Here is a 6000-nt window from a genome sequence, read left to right as displayed (position 1 = left end):
GACATTTAATAGGCTACAGTGCATATCATAAGTATTCACCCCCCTTGGATTTCTTCACATTTGATTGTGTTACACAGTGAGATTGAAATGGATTTGATTTGCCATTTTTTGTCAATCTACACAAAATGCTAATGTCAAAGTGGAAGAATAAAACATAAACAATGACAATTAATTAACCGCTAACAACACATCTACATTAGATAAATATTCACCCACCTAAGTCAATCAGTACATGTTAGAAACACCTTTGGCAGCATTTACAGCTGTGAGTCATTTTGGGTAAGGCCCAGATTCCGACCCGGGTTATGCACTTTTCTCTCTATGCGTATTCTGACATTGATTTTAAGCGTTTTGGGATGGAGTTCAAATGAATGAAGGTGTAGCGGAGGTGTGTCTACAGATAGACTGTGACCTATGATCCCTGGAGACGAATGTGAAACCAGCCATATGGAAGCAAACTGAAAATCATATCAACATGACATGTATTGCGGCCCCTTTTCCACAGTGAAAAGGGATATAAATAGCTGTGTCATTATTCCGATTTCTAATTGTGTGCCCTCGTAATTTGCTTGGACAAAATTTGGAGACCCAAGCTATAGGCTTGTAGGGCTGAACCTGACAAATTGACGTATGTGCTTTAGAATGTTTTGATTATATGCCCGGCCTTTTCTGTTATTTTAAAATGTGTATCGTGTTAATAAATATGATCCACTATCGGAAGCCACGGTCAGTAACACCCAGATGCATTTATTTTCGCATCATTCCATTCCGTGTACCTTTCTTTCCTCTGTCACGTCCTTGTGAATGTTCCTGGGTGTCGCTAGAATTTGTGGATTATATAAAGCCAACGTCGGGCAATAATGCAGGGCATGTAGCCTATTTGAATCATTATGGAACTCACGTAGCAGGTTAAACCGGGAGCCTGATTCACGGTTCAAGACGACTGGACTACTGTCGTACAGCTAGTTCCATTATCAGTGAGAATTAAGGTAGATTTGTAGGATTATTGTTCAACCCCTATTGTACAGTTTTTTCCACCTTCCAATATTTCATGGATTTAATTTGAATATAATAATTTTCCGGATTAATTAAACAACTATATTTTGATTTATTATCGTAACGGCCCTGGGTTTATAAACGCGGATGTCGACTATGCCGCTCGAGCATGCTTTTGCGGCACAGTCGATAGCGCGCTGAACTTCGGGCTAGAAGGTCGAGGATTCGAGACCTGCTCCCTGCGGTTTCATTACATTGGTGTCAGATGTGATGGACCTTGCATCCACAACAGTGCGTGTGCTTGGCCGGTGAGCGCGTTCCTATAAAACGTTGAGTCGCAAACTAGCGCGAGGACGCGCTCTCTGAAATGAGGAAGCAGTGTAACGACCCTGAGCATGGTTTTTCGGCACTGTCGATAGCGCGCTGGACTTCGGGCTAGAAGGTCGAGTGTTCGAGACCTACTCCCTGCCTGGTTTATTACATTATTAATGATTCATACATACTTTCCTAACCCTAAAATGTGCCTAAATATTTTTCAAGATCAGAGTATTTTTAAATCTATCAGTTGGTACTGAAACAGATGAAAATGCATATATTGGTTTCTTTCATAGAGTACCACAGTATGAGTCATAATACCCATAAAACCTAGAGGTCAAACAGGGTAATGGTTCCATTCGAGGTGACTTTTATCAATATATTCATCTGTATTTACCCCCCAAAATGAAATGCTAATTAGCTGCTAATGTGGGTATCATAAAGAACTACAAATGCCATGATCTGGACAAGATGGCTGAATCGAGGCAAAGATAAGAATCTCGGGGATTAACTATCTAACATTAATGTTAGCTAAATGTAGGAGTTAATAAATTGGTTACATTTCTTTAAATGGACAATTCTGTTAACTGTCTTGTGTACGTTTTAAACGTTTAAAATACCTGTTAGCAACGGTGTCAGCTAGAGATGACATGCAGGGATTTGTAGTTTTGCATGATGTCTACTTTGACGCTAATTAGCATTTTTGAATCTGAGAGTAAATAGAGCTGAATATATTGATAAAATCACCTTGTCCGAGAGAGATTTACATGGTTATCAAAACGTCCCCATTGGGAAAAATGAAGGGTGGAAAAATTATTGGAGCCATTTCGCTGTTTAACCGCTAGATTTTATTGGTATTATGACACCGCCACTGTGGGGCTCTATTGATTCCCATATTCTGAACCGGTTCTTGCGATGTATTCTATTGAGTTTGTCGACAAATTATAATTAAAAGCTCACCGTATTTAAAGGGATGGCTTCAGATAAATGTACTGAAAACCCCAATGAATGAAAACTACAGGAAAGTCTGTTTTCCAGAAAGTGGGAGGGTTTTCAGTGGTTGAATGAAATGTATTCAGAGTGGTAGCCACACCTGCAGAGTGCATTACATGACTGAATAAGGCAAGTCTGAATACCAAATACAGGGAAGTGTGTAGTAAGGGTAGCCTAGTGGTTAGAGCGTTGGACTAGTAACCGGAAGGTTGCAAGTTCATACCCCTGAGCTGACAAGGACTTCCATTTTAAAGTCCCGCCATAGATTTTCAAGCAGAGTTAAGTTAAAACTGAAACTAGGCCACTCAGGGTCATTCACTGTCTTCTTAGTAAGCAACAGCAGTGTAGATTCTGTCTTGTGTTGAGGTCATTGTCTTGCTGAAATGTGAATTACTTTTCCAGTCTCTGGACTGACTGAACCAAGTTTTTCCTCTAGGATTTTGCCTGTGCTGAGCTCCATTCTGTTTATTTTATCCTGAAAAAGTCCTCAGTCCTTGTGGTATGGCCATTTCTCCAGACAATGCCATGAATTGTCATTGATCACAAGCTGTGCTCTGGCACCAGGAGGTCACTGACATTGTCTTCATCACACTCTTTATCACAGGTCATTCTCTCACCCTACAATAAGTAGTAGGCCAACGTTTGTTTTACAAATCTGTCCATATATTGGTCTTTAACCAAATCATCATCAAGCTTTGAATATTTGAAATCAGCTGTCTAGTGCTAGGGCAAAAAAATGAAATGTGCACCCAGAGGGGGGCCCCAGGACCGAGTTTCACAAACCCTGGCCTATGTCACCCTGGTTGTTGAAGCTACAGTATCTGTTGTATGATGAACTTGGCCTTCATCAAGGTTAATTTGTGCTTTGATAATAGTCAGTGCCTATCCAGCCACTAACCTCACCACGTGTCACTGCAGGCCATGCCTACCATGAGATACTCAAACCTAACCCACTAAATGGACTACTGTCAGAGTCCTACACTAGACAGAAGTATCAAAGACTCACACAAACACAGCTCACTAAACAGATTAAGCTACTGACAAACCAGTGTGTGTGTGCGCGTGCGTGTGTGTGCGTGTGTGCATGTGAGTTTCTGTGTACAAACACTATGGTTCAAAAGTTTGAGGTCACTTATAAATGTCCTGTTTTCAATGAAAACATACATGAAAGGATTTGCAAAATTAAGAGGAAATTTAGTCAAGACATTGACAAGGTTATAAGTAATGATTTTTAATTGAAATGATAATTGTGTCCTTCAAACTTTGGTTTTGTCAAATAATCTTCCATTTGCAGCAATTACAGCCTTGCAGACCTTTACCATTCTAGTTGTCAATTTGTTGAAGTAATCTGAAGAGATTTCACCCCATGCTTCCTGAAGCACCTCAAACAAGATGGATTGACTTGATGGGCACTTCTTGTATAACCTCGCAAATCAGTTAAGAACATATTATTTACAATGACAGCCTACCGGGGAACAGTGGCTTAACTGCCTTATTCAGGGGCAGAATGGCACATTTTTTACCTTGTTAGCTCAGGGATTCAATCCATCAACCTTTCGATTACTGGCCCAACGCTCTAACCACTAGGCTACCTGCCACTCTTCTTATGTACCATACGGTCAAGGTGCTCCCACAACAGCTCAATAGGGTTGAGATCCGGTGACTGTGCTGGCCACTCCATTATAGACAGAATACCAGCTGACTGCTTCTTCTCTAAATAGTTCTTGCATAGTTTGGAGCTGTGCTTTGGGTCATTGTCCTGTTGTAAGAGGAAATTGGCTCCAATTAAGCGCCGTCTACAGGGTATGGCATGGCATTGCAAAATGGAGTGATAGCCTTCCTTTTTCGGGACCCTTTTACCCTGTACATTTCTCCCACTTTACCACCACCAAAGCACCCCCAGACCACCACATTGCCTCCACCATGCTTGACAGATAACGTCAAGCACTCCTCCAGCATCTTTTCATTTTTTCTGTATCTCACGAATGTTCTTCTTTGTGATGCGAACACCTCAAACTTAGATTTGTCTGTTCTTAACACTTTTTTCCAATCTTCCTCTGTCCAGTGTCTGTGTTCTTTTTCCCATCTTAATATTTTCTTTTTATTGGCCAATCTGAGGTAGGACTTTTTATTTGTAACTCTGCCTAGAAGGCCAGCATCCCGGAGTCGCCTCTTCACTGTTGATGTTGAGACTGGTGTTATGCGGGTACTATTTAATGAAGCTGCAGGTGAGGACTTGTGCGGCATCTGTTTCTTAAACTAGACACTCTAGTATACTTGTCCTCTTGCTCAGTTGTGCACCGGGGCCTCCCACTTCTATTTCTATTCTGGTTAGAGCCAGTTCGCGCTGTTCTGTGAAGGGAGTAATTCAAAGCGTTGTATGAGATTTTCAGTTTCTTGGCAATTTCTCAGAACAATAATAGATTGACGAGTTTCAGAAGAAAGTTATTTGTTTTTGAGCCTGTAATTGAACCCACAAATGCTGATGCCCCAGATACTCAACTAGTCTGAAGAAGGCCAGTTTTATTGCTTCTGTATTCAGAACAACAGTTTTCAGCGGTGCCAACATAATTGCAAAATGGTTTTCTAATGATCAATTAGCCTTTTTAAAATGATAAACTTTCAAAAACAAGGACATTTCTAAGTGACCCCAAACTTTTGAATGGTAGTGTATATCCTTTGATTTTACTTATAGCGGCCCAGAGATAACCCCTTTGATAGGCGCCCTGCTTCAAAGATCCACACACAACACATTCCAATCCGACATCTTGTTGAGGCGCAGAGCACACTCCTTCTGTTCCATAGAAACACAAAGAAACTAAATAAGCCCACTTCTCATTATTCTCATTGACACCACCTCATCCAATCTATCCACAATTTTAATAGATATTTCAAACGAATCTCCCAGGTAACAACATAGTTCCAAAACCCTTATTCCAACCAGAAAAGAATCAGAACTTAGGTTTGGATTTACTAGATTCCTCTACCACTTTACTTCTTTTATTTCCTTCTGCATTCTCCACTGAAATCCAATTCTTCTCGCTCTCGTCTCCACTCGGCATGTCATCTGATTCAAACAGAACATCCGCTTCCACCATTTTCCAAAAACACCCCAGCCGCATCAATGTCTGTCGGTCCTGTTCATTAAAATATTTTAATGGAATGCCAAAGAAAGAAGATGGGGGGGGCAGCTAGGCCCACAGCAGTAGTTGTCAACTTGGGGAATTGTGTCATGCTGATGCTTAGGTGTTTGTTGATAAATCATCAGTACATGAAATATCCACATGATGGCTTCCTCGCCTAAAGCAATTGATACATTTGTACCTTGCTGTCAAAGGAATTGAACTTCAGCGGCAGAATGACAGCTTGTGCACTGTCAAGCACATACATACTGTAGATGTATTCTATCTATGGAGAAGAGTGAAGCAGAGGTTTTGTCAAATCAATGTAAATAGGTCTTTATGACATTTCCTCTTGCAAGTAAATGTCAGTGTGAGGAAACAGTCCATCCCTGTTCTTAGTTGACACTTTCCAAACAGATATTTTCTTTCTTCCTTTGCGAAGTTTAACTTCAACAAGGAGCGGAGGTTTGTCTTCTGACTGAGTATAAACACGAACATATTTTGTTAGAGGCAGAATGATGGTTAAATAGTAAAATGCTGACCTAACCCCAAGCTGTTTCAGACAAGAAAATCT

Source organism: Oncorhynchus tshawytscha, linkage group LG14 (assembly GCF_018296145.1).
Source record: "Oncorhynchus tshawytscha isolate Ot180627B linkage group LG14, Otsh_v2.0, whole genome shotgun sequence".
NCBI classification, from domain to species: domain Eukaryota; kingdom Metazoa; phylum Chordata; class Actinopteri; order Salmoniformes; family Salmonidae; genus Oncorhynchus; species Oncorhynchus tshawytscha.
Note: the sequence above shows the minus strand (reverse complement) of the source record.